The sequence below is a fragment of the Muntiacus reevesi genome, chromosome X (genome assembly GCF_963930625.1).
Source record: "Muntiacus reevesi chromosome X, mMunRee1.1, whole genome shotgun sequence".
Classification (NCBI taxonomy): Eukaryota; Metazoa; Chordata; class Mammalia; order Artiodactyla; family Cervidae; genus Muntiacus; species Muntiacus reevesi.
The window spans coordinates 114,592,911-114,613,488 of record NC_089271.1 but is presented as its reverse complement, the minus strand read 5'-3'; the positions used below and the strand labels follow the sequence as shown (position 1 = coordinate 114,613,488).

The 20,578-nt window shown below is 36.8% G+C and overlaps 1 pseudogene; it reads left to right on the top strand.

Moving 5' to 3' along the window:
* The first annotated feature begins 20,075 nt into the window (after positions 1–20,075).
* On the top strand, positions 20,076–20,190 carry LOC136154883 (U6 spliceosomal RNA; annotated as a pseudogene).
* Positions 20,191–20,578: the final 388 nt, after the last annotated feature.

Below are 20,578 nucleotides of genomic sequence, written 5' to 3'. Positions count from 1 at the left end.
TGTTCCACCCATACTTGCTCTGCCTCCAGTGTTTTGTATAACAGTGAGTGCCAAAGTAATTGACTCCACTGGGCAAGCAAAAAATCTGAATCATCTTCAACATTTCCCTTTCTCTCAACCTTCACATCAAATCCATCAATATGTCCTATTGATCTTTACCTCCAAAATATCTCTCAAGTTAATCCACTTATCTTCATCTCCATTAATAACATATTTAGTCAAACCATTCTTGACTAAAAGGTTGAGATGGCTTTATGGCATCACTGATGCAAAGGACATGAACTTGGGCAAACTTCGGGAGATGATGAGGGACAGAGAGGCCTGGCATACTGCTGTCCATGGGATTGCAAAGAGTCAGACATGACTGGATAACAGACATGACTGGATTAACATACTGAATAACAACAACAGGCCACTGAGGTAGATATTTTTTGGTAACAGTTTTTTTGAGATCTAATTCATATACCATAAAATCTACCCATTTAAAATACACAATTCAATAGTTTTTTGTATATTTAAACAATGTGCAACCATTACCACTATTTAATTTTAGAACATTTTCATCAACTTTATAAGAACCCCATAACCTCTTGTACTCACTCCCCATTCCTTCGTACCCATCCCATGATCAGCCCCTAGGTAACCACTAATCTATTTTCTTTCTCTATAGATTTGCCTATTCTGGACATTTCATTTAAATGAGTTCATACAATGTGTAGTCTCTCATGACTGGTTTCTTTCACTTAGCATAATATTTCAAGTTTCATTCATGTTGTAAATGTATCAGTACTTCCTTCCTTCAGTGGCTGAATAATATTCCCTTGTATGAATATATCACATTTTGTTTATCAGTTGATGGATACTTGACTTGTTTTCACTTCTTGGTTATTATGAATAGTGCTGTTACGAACATTTGTGCACTAATTTTTGTGTGAGCCCATGTTTTCATTTTACCTTCAATATATACCTAGGAATGGGATTGCTGGATCATATGGTAATTTAATGTTCAACTTTTTTGAGAAACTGCCAGACTCTTCTAAACCAACTGCATGACTTTATATTCCTAAGAGCAGTATATGTATGGTTTCAGTTTCTCCACATTCTTGCCAACACTTGTTGTTATCTGACATTAAAAAAAAATTAAAGTACAGTTGAGGTACCAATTATATGTTATAGATGTACTATATAGTGATCTACAATTTTAAAGGTTATACACCATTTATAGTTATCATAAAATATTGAGTATATTCCATGTGTTGTACAATATGTCTTTGTAGCTTATTCTAAACACACAAGGGGATTCCCATAAGGATAACAGCTGATCTTTCAATAGAAACTCTTCAGGCCAGATGGAATGGCAGGACATACTTAAAGTAATGAAAGAGAATAGCCTAATAGGTTGTACCTCTTCTCTCTGTTACCCTTCCCCCTTTTCCTCTCCCTACTGGTAGCTGCTAGTTTGTTCTCTATACCCGAGTCTGCTTTCCTTTTTTGTTATGTTCACTAGTTTGTTGTACTTTTTAGATTCTACATGTAAGGGATATCATATAGTATTTGTCTTTTTCTGTCTGATTTATTTCACTTAGCATAATACCCTCCAGGTCCATCCATGTTGCTGCAAATGACAAAATTTCATTCTTTTTTATGGCTGAGTAGTATACCACATCTTCTTTATCCATTCAACTGTTGATGGGCGCTTAGGTTGTTCCATATCTTGGAAAAAATTAATGTTGCTATGAACATTGGGGTACATATATATATCTTTTTGAATTAGTGTTTTCATTTTTGGGGGATACATACCCAGAAGTGGACTTTTTGATTCAAGCCATCCAAGTGGATGTGAAGTAGTACTCATTGATTTTGATTTGTATTTCCTGAATGACTAATTATATAGTCATGTGCTTATTGGCCATTTGTATGTGTCTATATGGTTCCTCTTCCCATTTAGAAAACCAGGTCATTGATCCTTTTATGATTGAGTTATAAGAGCTCTTTACATATTCTGGATATACATCTTTTATCAGATGTGTGATTTGCAAGTATTTTTGTCCCATTCTGAGGGTCATCTTTTCACTTTATAGTGTCCATCAGAGCATAAAACTTTATAATTTTGATACTCTCCAATTTATCTGTTTTTTCTTTGACTGTCTGTGCTTTTGGTGGCATAGCTAAGAAACTCTTGACTAGCCCATGGTCATGAAAGTTGATATCTATGTTTTCTTTGAAGCATTTTTGAGTTTTAGCTCTTAAAATTAAGGTCTATTTTGAGTTAATGTTGATATGTGATATTAAGTAGGAATCCAAACTTATGCTTTTGCATGCAGATGTCTGGTTGTCCCAGACCCATTTTTCAAAAAGACTATTCTTTCCCCACTGAATTATCTTGGTACCATTGTCAAAAATCAATTGACCTTGAGTGAGAGAGTCACAGTAGCCACTTTCTTGTATTTTCCTGAGCCACTCCTATGCCATTTTCCATTCCATTTCCCACATGAAAGTTAGAGTGACTTTTCTGAAGGGTGTATCCAATCCTATCACCTCCTTCTCAACAATACACTTAAAGCCCTTCAGAGGGTTGGTTCTCATTATCTTTAGGATAAAGACCAAAATTCTTAAGATATGATTAAAGACCTTGAATGGCATTCTACTGAGATATACACATTTGTTAAATAATCACACACCTAAATGTAAAGCTTCAACTGTGACAAATACTACAACAAAATGTGTCATGCGAGTTTGTAGTGGTGAGATTTTGCTCAGTCACAGGACTCTTGCATGTACTATTTCTCTACCTGCAGGGAAGATGTCTGTTTTCTTCACTGTTATATCCTCAGTCAAAACTTAAAAAACTAGTTCAAGACTCTAGATTCTAGTTTGATTCTACTCGATGTGAGGAACAGGGGGAATAAACATCAGTTAGCTGGCTTAAAACTCAACTTTCAAAAAACTAAGATCATGGCATCTGGTCCCATCACTTTATGACAAATAGATGGGGAAAAAATGGAAATAGTGACAGACCATTTTCTTGGGCTCCAAAATCACTGTAGATGATGACTGCAGTCATGAAATTAAAAGACACTTGCTCATTGGACGAAAAGCTATGACAATCCTAGACAGCATATTAAAAAGCAGAGACATCACTTTGCCAACAAAGATTCATATAGGCAAAGTGATGGTTTTAACAGTAGTCATGTATGGATGTGAGAGTTGGATCATAAAGAAGGCTGAGCATCGAAGAATCGATACTTTGGAACTGTGGTTGTGGAGAAGACTTTTGAGAGTCCCTTGGACAGCAAGGAAATCAAACGAGTCAATCCTAAAAGAAATCAACCCTGAATATTCATTGGAAGGATTGATGCTGAAGCTGAAGCTCCAATACTTTGGCTACCTGATGCAAAGAGCCAACTCATTGGAAAAGACCCTGGTGCTGGGAGAGATTGAGGACATGAGAAGGGGATGACAGAGGATGAGATGGTTGGATGGCATCACTGACTCAATGGACATGAGTTTGAGCAACCTTCAGAAAACAGTGAAGAACAGGGAAGCCTGGCATGCTGTAGTCCATGGGGTCACAAAGAGTTGGACATGACTGAGCAACTGAATAACAACAACAACAAGCAATATTATGCAAATATAAATGGCTAAGAGTAAGATTGACCATATCTAACCAGTTAGTGGTAAGCATCTTGGAAAAGAATTACTATTATTAAAACCAAAATCAAAATAAAACTTTATCAGGGGGCCAGTGGCGCAATGGATAATGCATCTGACTACGGATCAGAAGAATGCAAAATAAAACTTTATCAAAGAAGAAATGATTTCATCAAAACTGCAGGTACTCCAAGTCAAACCTTAGAGACAAATGAACCAGACTTCCAATCAAACAAAGTAATTGGATTGGTTTGTGTTTAAGACTTGCGTAAGAGGCATCCCTTTCTTCTAGGACTCAATGAACCTTGCACAGTTAAACATCTCTAGTACATACACTCCAGACTTTGCTGTTTTATAGTTTGACACATTTTATCATGTCAAAACTTAAAAGAGCACAATTGCCTAGATGGTAAGTTTCAGTTGGTTTTAGTAACTGCTACTATCTATATGTTGAAGAATAAAAATCATAGAGACCAGATACATTTTGCCTGTTGTGTGATATAGACATATTTTTTCTAGTTAGATTAAGGAATGGTGTTTGGGAGGATATTTTTGTTTAGCTTTTGTAGAACTTCTTGGCTATAATCAATACCTGGTTAGGTCTTCTGCCTATAGTTATTAGACATTAGACAGAGAGCTAAAGGTGAACAGCTATGTGGAACATAAAGAACACACAAGACAGATTTAGCAGAATGGAGTTTTACTATTTTTAAAACTCATAATGCTCTGCTTCTTGTTTAGTTGAACTTTTTTTTACATGTACATTTTCTAATGAAAAAGTGTTAGAAAATACTCTGATGAGGAAAAAATTTGCATTATAATTTCTGAGCAGAAATCATTGATTTCAATGGTATTCACTTTAATTTTACCATTTTAGACAGAGCAAGGTAAAAAGAGTAGAAAAAATTCTTGACAGCTCAATTATTGATCTTGTGAAACTGAAGAAGGAATTATGATGTTTAAAATGTTTTTTTTTGTTTGTTTTTTACTGAAGTCAGCTTCATTATTTCCCATCCCTTCAGTGTGATGCTTTTGAAATAAATGAAAAAAGAAAAACCCACAATTTAAAAATTCCTAAATAACAAACAAACACAATATATAAAATATCTTTAAATTTCAGGTTAGTGTACATCTGGAAACTTAACATTAGGGCACAAATTCCCTCTTTTTTGTACAGCAGTTATTTACTACTTTTTTTTTAAGCTGGATAAGTCCTTAGAGACTTTTTATTAGCAGATCAGGAAATTTGGGTTTGGAGAGCTTAATAAACAAGTTAAAGGTCAAAAAGCTAGTTATAGGCAGACTCTGGATTTGAACCCACATCTCTTCACTCTCACTTTTAAAGCCTCTTTCAGTAAAGATTCTGTAACAAGAAAGAGTAATAGGTACATATATGTTCTCAAAATATGTAATATGTATTTTTTCTGATTATAAAAGTGATCATAGTAAAAATATTCAAGCAGCAGCCAAGTTCAGAAAGTAGAGTGAATTCTGACCTTCTAATCCAAAGTTCAGGTATTTCATATAGATCTAAAGGAAGATAAATTACCTTACTATAGCTTAGAGTTTAAAGCAGGGAAAGTCTAATTTTTTGAACTTTTTCTTCTTTCTCATACCATAGGAAGGCATTCATTCAAAGTCTGTCATTACTGCAGACCCAAATTTAGAAAGTTATGGCTGTGATATTGCTACTCTTGAAGGAAGACATCACACAGAGCAGTTTTGCAAAATGTTGTGAAATTGAGTGCTATGGAAACAGGACACCACCCGATTCCCCTTTGGAACACATGAGGTAATCATTTGAATTATACCTTTGCAAAAGCATGTTAGAATGCATTTTTAGATCGCTGTTTGAAACAGTGATTAACATGACCCTTTTTGGGGGAGGCTTGATCTGCTTGTCAGCTGCCTGGAAACACAACAGGCTCTAAGAAAGGGTTTATTATACAAGTAATACAACCCAAAAGGCAAGGTGTATGCAGAAAGGAAAAAGAGATTTTGTTCTGTCCTGGTGTGGTCTCAGATATTTATTAATCGAGATGGCATTTGCAGTGGCAAATCCCATTTCCCTTTTCACACCCCCTCTGGCTGGCATATGATGATAGCATTAGAGCTGATGCCACTTGGCTGATCATGCATTGCTGATCACCAGTCAAGGCAACAGGAAGAGACAAAAGAGAAGCCCAAGTAGTCCCCAGAGCACAAATGTGGGGGCGAAATTGCTCATTTGAAATGTTTAAAAATTTCATCCCATTTCTAAACAATACCAAAATGTATTAGTTTCCTTTATTCTTATATGTTGTTAGATGGCATGCAGTCCATTATTCATGAACCACTTGCAAGGCTGCTCCTCCCATCTCTCCATCCCCTCCCACCTCTCTCTTCCAGTCCTCATCCTAAGTACTGCGCTGTCTTATTTAGTAATCTTCCCTTTGTTCTACCCTATGCTTCTAGTTTACATATGTTAGGGTTCTATGAGATTGGTCATGTTAGTGTATCAGGTGCAAGAAAAAAGAGAAAAGAGCTAAAATCCTTATTTATAAATAATATTTGCATTCTGTGGGTTTCTCATAGTTTGACTAAACATTCATTGCTTCATGTTTAGAATTCATTTGACTTCATTTAGAATTCATTTAGGATTCACTGCTTGACATAATAAGGCGCTATATAAAAGAAACGATTAGACATTTTTCCTAATTACCAGTTTTACTCTTTAAAGAGACAGATAAAATATTTATGGGCAAAAGTGTGAGTTTATAGACAGTCAGGTTCTAGACCCACTTCCTAACTGATTGGAGTTTCTGTTAAAGGGTGGTAAAAGTACTAAGTCTCAAGAAAGTTCTGCAAAGATCTCTATAACTGCTATGAGGAATCAAGAAGTTCATGAGAAGAGAAAATCTCTAGTATATAGTACCATCTTGGATACCCTGCTAGTTTTTATGCAATAATTACATTATGGCCTCCTTTCAATATTGAATTAAATCATAATAAGAAGGAAATCTAAATATAAAAACTGGGACTCAGAAAATACCACCTACTTTTCTCTTCCTAAAAGCTAGGCATTGTTCTAGGCAATGCAGCAGCAAACAAAAGACAAAAACCTCTGCTCTCAGGCAGCTTGCATTCCAGTGAAAGAATGTTAATTGAATGGACTAAATAGCGTAAATATAGGTATGTGACTGATATTTCTGATATAATGATGAGAAAACTGGAGGCTGCCTCCATATTAGAACAGTTTATGTATAATCCTCTAAAGACATTTGATTCATCACTCTCATGTAGATTGGACAGCTAATATAAATGATTTGGGATAAGTTTCTGACAAAGCTTGCATATCAGGTTACATAATTCAGATGAGAAAGATGTGGGAGGAATAATTCAGTTGCAAATAGTACACATTGATACCAGCTTATTTCCTTCCTGTGAATTTTCTCCAATGACTGACTGCTCTTGAGCAAATGGGATCTGGCTAAAGAACTGGGATTTTCTGGATATGTTAAAGATCAAGTTAAACAGTCAAATAATTTGTTTCTAAATCTCTTCCCTTATTTACAGGCTTGAAGAAAAAAAATTATATCTTTTGCAGTAAAAGATAGATTACTAGAAAAAAGATAGTTTTAATAATCAGGAGATGGAGGTTCTGACTAGAGCCAGTGGTACTTTTCACAAACTGAGTAACTTCATGCTGTTTGTCTTTTCTGTGCCACAATTTTTCCATCTGTAAAATGAGGAGTTTGGCTGATCATCCCTAATAGCCCTTCCAACTGATACATTCCATGCTTCTATGACTTGATGAGGTAGAGTTGTATAGATGATCCTTCCCAGACTACAGAGTTTAATTTCTTCCTTTAAAGTATATTCTTTCTTGGAATCAATTTAAACACTTACTTTAAAGTTAAAAGATGTATAAGCAATCCAGAAGAGCTATTTTATTGGATTCTCAAAGTTCCAAGTAAAATAGAAATAATCTTTAAAAATAACAATCAAGGGTTTTTTGTATAAAGATGGAGTTCACTTCTGATCACTGTTCCAATCTTATAAATTCTTACATATTTTAACATAGAAGATGTCTTTTGAATGTAATAGAAATAAGTCAATGATCCAGGGTGCTCAGAATAGTCATATGCTTCCATATAAAATAATTTTGTGAATATTAATACTGAATAATAATCACATTCATAATACCCATCACCTACTGAGTGACATCAGTATCTCTGGCAATGTGCTAAGCTCCTCACATACCTCAAGTCTATATACCTCCTACTTTAAGTTGGTGTAACACTGATATTTATTTATTTTTGCTGTGCTAGGTCTTTGTTGCTGCATGCAGGCTTTCTCTAGTTGCAGGAAGTGGGGGTTACTCTCTAGTTCTGGTGCACGGGCTTCTCACTGCAGTGACTTCTCTTGTTGCAGAGCATGGGCTCAAGGTGCTCAGGCTTTAGTACTTGTAGCATGTGAGCTCTAGAGCACAGGCTCAGTAGTTGTGGAGCATGAGCTTAGTTGCCCTGCAGCATGTGGAATCTTCCCAACCCAGGGGTTGAACCATGTCCCCTGCATTGGCAGGTGGATTCTTTACCACTGAGCCATCAGGGAAGTCCAACACTAAGATTTAGATATCATTGTACCATTATTTGCAAATGAGGAAACAGATATAAAAAAGCTAAGTAATTTGATAAAAGTAATATACCTACTAGGTCTTCCCAGGTGGCTCAGATGGTAAGTGTCTGCCTGTAATGCAGGAGACCTGGTTTCGATCCCTGGGTCGGGAAGATCCCCTGGAGAAGGAAATGGAAACCCACTCCAGTACCCTTGCCTGGAAAATCCAATGGACAGAGGAGCCCTGTAGGCTACAGTCCATGGGGTCGCAGAGGGTCAGACACAACCGAGTGACTTCAATTTTCAATATACCTACTAAGTGGCGGCGCCTGGATTCAAACCTAGGACTCTGTGATTATAAAAATCTAATGCTTTGATGCATATGCTATATTACCTCATTTGATCCCCACAAGAATAATGTGACATAGGTAAGGCATGATAAGCCTTACTTTGTAGATGAGAAAACCAAGTCTAAGAGTTTAAATGACTTGCCTCAAATTATGAAACTACTAAGGAGTGGAGCAAGGTCCACAACCTGATGTCAAGTATACAATCATATGTAAGCTTCCATTTTGTTCTTTTACATTAGGCCAACAAACATTTGTGAGAACAATTAAAATATTGTGCCTAGTCATAGTATCAACTATGAGAGTGTTTTAGGTTTTAGAGCAGTGTTGAAAATAGATTTAGGTCATAAAATTAATTTACAGAGGATATTGTGTGTTACAATTATTCTATCAATCAAGACATTTTGAGGGCATCTCTGCGTCCAGCATTCTTCTGGCATCCATGGGAGTACAGAGAAAGGTATAACATGGTGTCTACTTGTCTACTTCGAGGAGTTCATAATTTAGGTAGTATCTTACTCTGCTTGGGCTGCTATAACAAAATACCATAGACTGGGTGGCTTTTGAACTGTGGTGTTGGAGAAGACTCTTGAGAGTCTCTTGGACTGCAAGGAGATCCAATCAGTCAATCCTAAAGGAAATCAGTCCTGAATATTCATTGGAAGGACTGATGCTGAGGGTGAAACTCCAATACTTTGGCCACCTGATGTGAAGAACTGACTCACTGGAAAAAACCCTGATGCTGGGCAAGATTGAAGACAGGAGGAGAAGGGGACAACAGAAGATGAGGTGGTTGGATGGCATCACTGACTCAATGGACATGAGTTTGAAGAAGCTCTGGAAGTTGGTGATGGACAGGGAAGCCTGGCATGCTGCAGTCCATGGGGACGCAAAGAGTCAGACATGACTGAGCGACTGAACTGGGTGGCTTAAACAACAGAAATTTATTATTTCTCATGATTCTCTAGGCTGGGAAGTCTAAGATCAAGGTGCTGGCAGATTTGGCATCTGATGAGGGCCTCTCACTGTGTGCTCAAATTGCCTTTATCTGGTGGGTGTTCCTGAAGCGAGAATTGTCTCTCTTCCTCTTCTTAAAAGGGTCTGACTCCCAGGACCTAATCTAAATCTAATTACCTACCAACCGACCCACTTCTAAATATTATCAAATTGGGAGCTAAGGCTTAAACATGAATTTCGGGGGGGTGGGCACAAACATGTAGCCCAAACCATTCTGTACCCCCCTCCCAAATTCATGTCCTTCCTACATGTAAAATATGTTCATTTCATCTCAACAGTCCCCAGAATTTTAACTCATTCCAGCATAAACCCTAACATCAAAAGTCCAAAATCTCACCTAAATATCCTTCTGGTAAGATTCACCCAGAGACAAAATTCTTCTCCAGTTATGAACCTGTGAAAGAAGACAAATTACATGCTTCTAAAACACAGTGATGGGACAGGCACAGATAGACATTCACACTCCAAAAGGAAGGAAAAAAGGGATGCTAGGTCCCAAGCAAGTCCCAAACCTTGTAAGGGAAATTCTATGAGACCTTAACATTTGTGAATTATTTCCTTTAGTCTAATGCTCTGCCCTCTAAGACCACTGGGGTGGCCATGTCACCCCCATGGCTCAACAGAACACTACCCATACTGAAGGTCCCTGCAGGGACCTTGCTGCTGAGGTACTTGGGAAGGCTGACTATGGCCTGCCAGTCTGGAGAGGTGGCCCCACCTCTCCTTGGAAACCTAGGAGGAACTGGCCCTGTTCCCCAGCCTCTGGTGGGAATGGCAGCCCTGGTGATATCTGGATCACCTTCAGGGTCATTCTTCCCTTTTCATAAAGGGAACAGGCTCCAGAAGGAGCTGGGGCTGTCCTGGATTATATCCTTCCTTCCCATCCCCACAGCTATGGCCTTAGCCCAGAACTGCGTCACCTCCCTCCTAGACTCACACCTGTGCTGTCAGCTAGAATGGTTTTCCCTCCAGGCCATCCTGTAGGCCACAGAAAGACTCTGCTCCCCAAAGACCAACCTCAGATACCTGTTCAAGGACCTACAGTGGCTCCCTAGGCACTTCACAATTTATCGTTCCTTGAAGTCCAACTCCCCCTTTCCTCTGTTAAAATGGTGTATAATTCCCAGTGTCCAGCCACTTCTTTGAGCCTCATTTCTTCTCTGTGAACGCCCATACATGTAAAATATTAGTAAAAACTGTATGCCATTTCTCTTGTTAATTTGCCTTTTCTTAGTTTAATTCATAGACCCCCAAAGAGTTAGCTTAAGAGACTATAGGAAAACTCCTTCCACCTTGACATTGTCTTGTCTTCTTAGTCTCCAATCTGGGACAGACAAATTAACTTCTGAGTTAACTAAGGTAATGCAACTTGGGGCTTAGAGGTAATTATAGATAAAACCCTAGAGTGCAGGTAAGAGGAAAGAATTCACATTAATAACCTATAGAATTTGGCACAGTCTACATGAGTAAAAACTAGTTAAATTTGATACTAATATTGACTTTTTGGACATCTGTAATACGTTTTAAGATGACTTGTGTATGTAAATTGGGAATTGAATTCAACACTAATAAAATCAGATTTTTTTCTTGAAATAATCATTTGAAATACTTGAGAGAAATGACCAGATTTATGGTTACAAATAACATTTTCTCCTCCTTCTCTCTCTTTCCTGCTTTTGCATTTCCTTCATTTTTCTTGCCTGCTGAATCCTCATTCTTTCTTCTATATGTTGACTGTTTGGCCACTTGTTCAAATTTTACTGAGCATCTCCTATTTAGTTTCTACTTTGTCCTTTAGGGGCTTCCCAGGTGGCTCAGTGGTAAAGAATACACCTGCCAGTGCAGGAGATGCTGGTTCGATCCCTGGGTCGGGAAGATGCTCTGGAGGAGGGCATGGCAATCTACTCCAGTATTCTTGCCTGGGAAATCCCATGGACAGAGGAGCCTGATGGGCTATGGTCCATGTGGTTGCAAAGAGTCGAACAAGACTGAGCGACTGAGCACTGAACTTGTCCTTTAGAAATAAATATCTTAATTCTCCCATTATATTCTTAGGGAAATAATTACTAGGAAATTAAATCAACATATATGGATATTTGGTTTGGGCAAGCTCATAAAAGTGTTGCTGTCGTTTTGATTTTCTATTGTATAACAAACATTTATAGAAAATACTGTTCAGATTCTGGAATACCAATATCTATCTTCTTGAATTATACATATCTGCGGGTGTATTAAAATACCTCAAGCACTAGAATGAATTTAAATGGGAGGTCCTAATTGACAGGGATGGTTTAGTGAAATTTCTTTAAACTGCTGTTTTTTTTCAGGGGAAAAAGCTTGACTTTACTCTGAACTTTACCCTTGTCTCTTTGAAAAAAAGTTTAGTGAGAAAGACTTGGTGTCAGTTAACAAAAAATGACTGAAGATTTGCATACTTTTACCAATGGAATAAATGAACAAAGTTTGCAATTGAAAAGGCAGTTTACACCTTTTGTTGTTTTGGCCTGTAGAAATCCTATTATACTTCAAGCACCGCTCTAAGGAATGTGCAAACAAGTATTAATTAGATCAATGACATGTCTTTGTAGTTTCTTTTATCAGGATATTTAAAACTGAATATTTGAGCTTTCATTCATATATCACACACTCATCTCACCAGTATATTTATACCCTAGTATGTTTAATTGCTCAAGCTTGTTTTCCAGGTGAAAGTCCTAAACGCATTGAAGCCTAGGCTACAGAGTCAGCAGTGTCCTCCAAGGTGTTTGCGATTTAAGGGGCCACTGACTTTAAGCCCTTTAGTATTTGAAATCATTGTATGTTATCTACCACAAATGGTGACTGCATTCAAAGGAATTCATGGAAAGATACTCCACAAAAGCAGTTGATTTTAGTCAGCAGAGTGAAGATGCACAAAAGAGCTTCATAAAATGGGATCAGACCTTGTAAAAATGTAACAGTTGGGTTTCCAAAAACATCCACAATCTAAATGGGGGTTTTTCATAGGTGTTGGCAACATATACCTACTTTCTGTCTAACTTGTGTTAGTCTTTTTGATCCAGAGGAAATGTCCTGCATATGTATTGACAGTTCAGCCCTGATCATTTTAAATTGTATTTTTACAGGCAAAGCTGAGACAATCAATCTGGTTACACACTTGACCCCGATTCATACAGATAAGGCATTTTAGGCAAAACTACAGAATATTTTAGTAAGAACTATATGACAAATTATATACTTCAGGGAAATAAATCTCTACCTATCCATCTACCATTCTAATTTTTCCTACTTCATAGGCTTCTTGACAACAAATACAAGTTTTTTTCTAGTATGAAACTGTATGCATTATGCATGAAATAGAGCAAAGTTGGGTATTTCTCATGTTTTAGTAGTGCTTTTGGATTTCAAATTAACACTTTCCTTTCTGAAGTAGAAAGGAGAATTGTAAGAACTTTTCTAATGGTGATTTCTATTTTTCTCTTCTGTAAAAATCTAGAGTAATAAACCCTACCAATAACTGTAGCATATTTTCTTGTGCAAAATGAAATGGAAAACTGTGATGTAAAAAGGTAAAGCAACAGAGAACGTATTACATCTTTGAAAGAATTTAAAGATAGATCTCACTGGTTAATATCGCATGCTTAAATGTTACATTGAAAAGCTTTCTCAGGAGTAAATACCAAAATAAAATATTGTGCTGTTTGATGAATAAGCTGAACTGAAAAAACAAGGAAAGATAAAGCATACAAATATATATGTTCAAGTATTGCCTATAGGGTTATTTTCATTAGAATGATTATACACATTCAATCCGAAATAATAAAATTATATTGCAACACAATTACATTGAACCGCTTTATAGTTGGTTTTTTTTTAACTCTGGGAAAGAAACTGCATTCCCAGCTGTTTCTCAACTCCTGTTATTTAAAGAAGTAAACCTTTTGTTCTTAAAACTTACTTAGTTCCTTCTAATTCTGTTGATGGACATCCATTTCTACTGCCTTATTTTATGTTAATATCTAACAAAGGAATGCTGTTAGCCTCCTGCCAGTAAAGGCCCCGCCTCCTTTGTTGGGAGGGTGGAGAGGAGGGGGGGTTTCTTTTTTAGCCTTTTACTTTACAGAAGACGTTAAACTTCCTCTCTCCACATCTAGTCAAGAAGAGAATTTCTGCATGAGCTAAAAATTCCTAGGAAAAGGCTATAGCCCCCAAGTGTGGAAGGTGGTTCTTAGCTGTCAATTCCCTTTTGTTATTCGCTCAAATGGAATTATGAAATGTTCGTGGCTTTGTGGGGCAGAACGCATTTCTCCCGAGCAAATGCAAATGCATTAGGTGTGCCCAGGTAATTTGAAATGCTCATGCTGGCAGCTTTTCTGCTTGAGTAAAGCTGTTTAATTAATGCATTTTCCCCTTCCTTCTGATTAGTTGATTCTGATTTTCTTTGAATAAATTAAACTCTCTGTAATATGCTTCCTATAGCTTCTTGGGCTACCCAAGGCCTGATACCTCCCACCAGGAGGGCAGATGCAAAGAAATGAAATGATTCCTCTGCATATTTCTCACAGAGATTTCTCTCCTATACAAAAGACTCTGATTTTCCTTGTACCATGGCTCGGATGAGTGATGTGTTCAAAGAGGATCTCAGGGTTTCTGTTGATGTTGCTCATTGATACTAGTCCTTCCCACTTGAATCCCGGAAATGGGTGGTGGTTCCGTTTAGTTTTGTTTTATTGAGATTTGGGGAGTAAACATTCAGTGAGGTAGGAAAGAAGTGGCCTAAACACTTTCCCTAATAACAGTGCTCATGTTAACTGTCACTGCTTAGTACTCATGCCAGCTTCTATACTTGGCGTGGGGTTAAAATTTTTTCGCAAGTGTCACAGGTTTCTAAAGGAAACCTTTGATTTGTAAAAATAATTTATTTGCATCAGAAAGGCAGAGTAGCCCTAGAAAGAAGGCTAGGCCTGGATTGGGAAGGACTGTGTTTAAAACCCTAACAGCCACTAACCAGTTTTGGTCAAATCAAGGTCTTGTAAACGCCCTAGTCTCTTAAACGGGAACCTCCCAGCCCCTGTATCCTCAATATCCTTACAGGATACACATATCAGGTGTCTTACTAAGAGTTAATATAAGGTTCCAAACTGCTCTCCCATCTTAGGTTTTTGCTTCTATAATCACAAGAGAAGCCCCTTTTAAGAGAATGTTCTTGTTTTTCTTGCCCCACTTCATTTGGCCACACTGCAGAGGTAATGCAATCATGTTCTTGAGAAAATTATTAATAAGTGTAATGACAATATTTTGTAGCTCTTTTCTCCTAGATACTTGAGACTTGTCGGCAGTCTTTTTTAGATCAGTTTTTGTGCATCTATGTCTTTAACAGATCCCTTGACTTCATTTTTAACACTTTTGTCAAGGAACATTGAACGTGAATGCCAAAGAGACCCAGGTTTGATCCCAGGCTCGGGAAGATCCGTTGGAGGAGGGTATGGCAATCCACTCCAGTATTCTTGGCTGGAGAATCCCACGGACAGAGTGACTATTGGGTCGAAAAGATTGGACACAACTGAATTGACTTAGCACGCATGTACTGTTACAATCAGATTCTCAATTTTTTATTAATGCTTTTTACCCACCTCCATTGTTCACTTAATAAATCCAGTAACTCTAGCTCAGGGCTAATTGACATACTTTGCAGAAACAGTTATAGCTCACTTTACACTCCAGAAGTGTTGGAGAAGTTCTGTATGATTAAGAATAGGTCAAGAGGGCAACAATATTTTTATACTGACCCTTGTAATTATGTTAAGATCCTTTATGTTATGAATGGCTTTCCTTAAGGTCTCTTATGACTCAAAGTAGTTAATGAATTAAAAGTAGTAGTGTTTAAAGTAGACTAGTTTGATTAAGTAGACAACCCACTCCCTTATGTAATACTTTGAAATGTGTATCCAGCTGTTTTTTCCTTAAATTTTTATTGTGAAATAATTCCAAACTTACAGGCATGTTGCAAGTATAGTACCAACAGCTCCATATACTTTTCATTTAGATTCCCTAATTATTTAAATCATTTTATCATTCTCTATTTATTATTATTACTATTTTTTTGGTTGCACCATGAGCTTACAGGATCTTAGTTCCCCTGATCAGGGATTGAACCTGCATGCATGGCAGTGAAAGCGCTGGGTCCTAACCATTCGATGGCCAGGGAACTCCCTCATTCTCTCTTTTAAAAAAATATGTTTTATTACTTTTTTCCTAACTAATCTTAAGCAACTTGCAAATATGATATGCCCATTGCTCCCAAATAGCTCAGTGTGTATTTCATAAAAAAGACATAGATACTTTCCTAATAACACTTTCCTATAAAACCAGAAAATTGACATTTAAAAAATACTTCCATCTAACCCGCAGACTCTATTTGTTTTTTGAGTGTTTTTTTTGGTGATTTTGTTTTGTTTTTGTTGGAGTATAGTTGCTTTACAAAGCTGTGTTAGTTTCAGGTGTACCACAAACTCTATTTGAATTTCACCAGTGGTACAATAATGTCTTTTATAGCAATCAAGTTAGTTAATAAAATATATTTTTTCTTCTGGTCCAGGATCCTGCTCAATCTAGAACATTTTCTCAGTTTTTCCTTGTCTTTCATGGCCTAGACATTTTAATTTTTTAATTTTTTTTTATTTTTGGCCTAGACATTTTTAGAGTAGAGTTCATTTATTTTATAGACTGTCCCTCAATTTGGGCTGTCTGATGTTTCCTTATGAGTAGATCCACTTATGAATTTTTGGGCAAAAATATAACAGAAGTAATGTCACGTTTTTCTCAGTTTATCATATCAGGAGGTTCATTAAATTGTCCTATTACTAGTGATGTTACCTTTAATCACTGGTTAAGGTGATAGCTATCAGATTTCTTTACTAAAAAGTTACCATTTTCCCTTTGTTATAAATGAATATTTTGTGGGGAGATACTTTGAGACTATGTAAATATTCTATTCCAATGATGATTTTCTAATTCTACCATTTATTAGTTAGCATTCTACTATAAGGAACAGCTTTCTTTTCTTTCCTATTTATTTATGAAAATATGGTATAAAAATATGAATTTCTATTTTACAAACAGTTATATGTTGCATCATTATTTTGATGTTCAAATTATCTCAGATTTGGTCAATGAGAACCACTTTAGGGTGGTTCCTATGTCCTTTTGACATGCCCTTGTCATTTTGGGGACACTTTCTTACTTTCTGGCATAATAAGATCTCCCAGACTCATCTTGTCTTTTTCCCTTTCCTGGGTCTACAATCAGTCATTTCACTCCATTTATTGGAGAATAATATTTAAAGCACCAAGATCTTGGAACTAGGTATATTCATTGATGCTGAGATGTTAATGTTGCTAGGCTTCCACAGTGGACAGAGACAGGAAATTTTATATATACAATAAGTAGTAGCAGATTTACCATAAAGCAAATTAGAAATAAACACCAGGGCCCATCATATACATGGTCCCCCCCCAAGGCTATGTGTTCATATGGTCATATACTTTTGCAAAATTTGAAAATAATTAAGACACTGTCTCTCCATTTTGACTTCTCCATCATACCTGTATTTTTGTAGAGTGGCATTTGAGTGGCTGCAGGTATTCTGGGGGTTGAGCTAAGGGGGAGTTACAGTGGGAATGTATTTTTTAAAAGCATTTTACTGAGGTCTGATTTTATTGACACACAAAAAGCTATCCATATTTAATGTGTACAACTAGATGAGTTTACAGGTAAGTATACATCCATGAAATCATGACCACAATCTGTGTCTTAAATATATTCATCACCTCCAAAAGTTCCCTCCTCCTTTCTTTTTTGTTTATGATGATGATGATGACCATAAAAACACCTAATATAAGATCTACCTTAACAAGTTTTTTAGTATACAGTATGGTATTTTTAGCTATAGACACTATGCTGAAGTAGTAGATATCTAGGATGTACTCATTTTATATGACTGCAACTTTGTGGAAGTGAGGCTACTTTTAGTTGGGGTTAATGTAATGTGTTTATGCTGTTTGCAGTCACCTGGGATTATAATTATAACTACCTAGAAGGCATAGTAATAGTTTGCATTACCACTCACTATGCCATCTCACCTGGCACCATGGCATGAGCGCAGGCTCAGAAGTCATATCATGATTTGAATGTGTAACCCATGATATGAATGATCACTTGGAAGTATGTGATTCATACAGGAGAAATAAGGTTGAAATCCACCCAACTAGAAGCTAATCTGTAGAAAATTCTCCCAGATCTTACAGGTCATGTATGAGAGAAACTTGACAGAATTTTTTTCCTATTTTCATTAAAAAAAACTGTAAATTTACAGTTACATGATATTAATAATGAATATTTGTGTTGATGAACAAAACTTTTCAAAATTATCAATAATAATAAAAATGAAATTTGAACACTCATGCTAGACAGAGGAAAGATTAAATTATCTTTCTATTTTCCTCATGGAAATTTATATTATCAATACAAAATCTTTGTCATGTGAAAAGATGGTCAAAGAGTATGCAGCTTTAAAAGTGGGAAATTGTAGCTATGTCATGCAGTTAATATAAACAGCATGTTATTTTTATGGATTTTGTAATGTTAGTGCTATTTCAGCTTTTACAAATTTATGATTTGTTGTGATTTCTAAATTCTAAGTAGATATTTAATTACTCAGTTTTGTATTGACATTTTTTGGTATTTTTTGTATTGACATTTTTTTTCTTAAAGATAACCCTGCAAGTGCAAGTAAGTGCAAGTGTTAGCTGTTCAGTCATGTCTGACTCTTTGCAAACCCGTGGAACGTAGCCCACCAGACTCCTCTGTCCATGGGGATTCTCCAGGTAAGAATACTGGAGTGGGTTGCCATGCTCTCCTCCAGGGAATCTTCCTGACCCAGGGATCAAACCCAGGTCTCCTGCATTGCAGGTGGATTCTTTACCCTCTGAGCCACCAGGGAACCCCCCAAAATAGCCCTACAAATTGTGTAAACTGTAAGACTCAGGAAACCTAGATGGACATCTCATAACATGGCAGGAGGTAGATATTTAATAGATATTTCTTGAGGGAGTGAAGGAGTGAATAAAGCATATTTTTAGGCAATCTTCCTGGGTACAGAAGGCATTGAAGGAAATGCCAATCAGTTTGCAGCTGGGTCAGGGTGGTGGCAACCAAAGGCAAAGGGAGTCTTAGCTTGAGATCTCTGGTGGATGGGGAACTGTGCCCATGTAGAAGTTATTGCCTCCTTACCACCTTGTTAAGAGGCTGAGGAGATATCTGAATTAGGTGAGAAGTGGGGAATGATTTTGCAGGGGTACGCAGTAGGGGGGAATCCATACTCTGGATCCATTCTCTCCTCCTGACTATTATGTCTACCTTTGTTAATGAGGTTTCTGCCAGGAAAATATGGGTCTGACTCATAGTTTCTTTGTTAATAGGGACATTACCATATGATTTTTTCCAAATAGTGAATTACAATAAAAGGACATCTATTTCTAGTTATTTGCAGTTTCAGTAGAGAAAAATAAAGGCCCCAAATTTTACACTATTCTGAGCTCACAGAGGCAGGAAAGAAACTAGCGATAATATGGAAAATGGACTCTTAAATTATCTTTTTTTTATTTGCAATTAAACCACACCTCTGATAATATTGAGAACAAATAATTTGATTTGGGTTTTGATATTTTCAAAGTCAGTCATGTTTGCCTCTATTGTTTTCAGGTGGATTGTTTGGAGTATTTAAAGTCCTCCAGGAGAAAACAACAAAAAACTAGGTAAAAGCCTCACATTTTCATTATCAAATCACTTAATTTATTTTTCAAGTATCCATAGATACGAAGTAGTCCACAAACAATCAGCCTTTATGTAGACACAGTGAAGACAAAGAAAATGTTGTTTTCCATAGAAGGTAAAATGGAAGGTTGCAAAGGATAAGACATGTTTCACTAATTATAATTTTTGGATAAAGCAAATCATGAAATCATCATATATGTATTACTTAGCACTAGGTTATCAATCTGGAGAAGGCAATGGCGATCCACTCCAGTACTCTTGCCTGGAAAATCCCATGGACTGTGCCTGGTAGGCTGCAGTCAGTGGGGTCGCTAAGAGTCGGACATGACTGAGTGACTTCACTTTCACTTTTCACTTTCATGCACTGGAGAAGGAAATGGCAACCCACTCCAGTGTTCTTGCCTGGAGAATCTCAGGGACGGGGGAGCCTGCCGTCTATGGGGTTGCACAGAGTCGGACACAACTGAACTGACTTAGCAGCAGCAGCAGCAGGTTATCAATCACTGTACATTTTTAAATTATAAGAATGCTTCATTGGGACAATTGGATTAAACACAAGGAACACAGATATCTCCCTTTTACATTTGAAATATGTGTCAATGAAAAGGTGATATAAAAATATCTAGGAGAGTGCTCGCTTCGGCAGCACATATACTAAAATTGGAACAATACAGAGAAGATTTGCATGGCCCCTGTGCAAGGATGACATGCAAATTTGTATACACATATGCCACACCATTTTTTTAAATTTATTTTTTTATTAGTTGGAGGCTAATTACTTCACAACATTTCAGTGGGTTTTGTCATACGTTGATATGAATCAGCCATAGAGTTACACGTATTATTCCTCTGTTAATAGACAGATACGTTGTTTCCGTGTCTTGGCTATTGTAAATAGTGCTGCAATGAACATTGGGGTGCATGTATATTTTCAAATTATGATTTTCTCTGAATATATACCAAGGAGTGGGATTGCAGGATCATATGGTAGCTCTATATTAAAAAAAAAATATCTCGAAGAATTTTGATAAAAAAAAAACCCATCCATAATCCCTGTGACCTATAAGTAATATTTTAATTTTTGTCTATTATTTTTGAAAACTTTTTATTCATATGCATCAGTTTCTAGATCA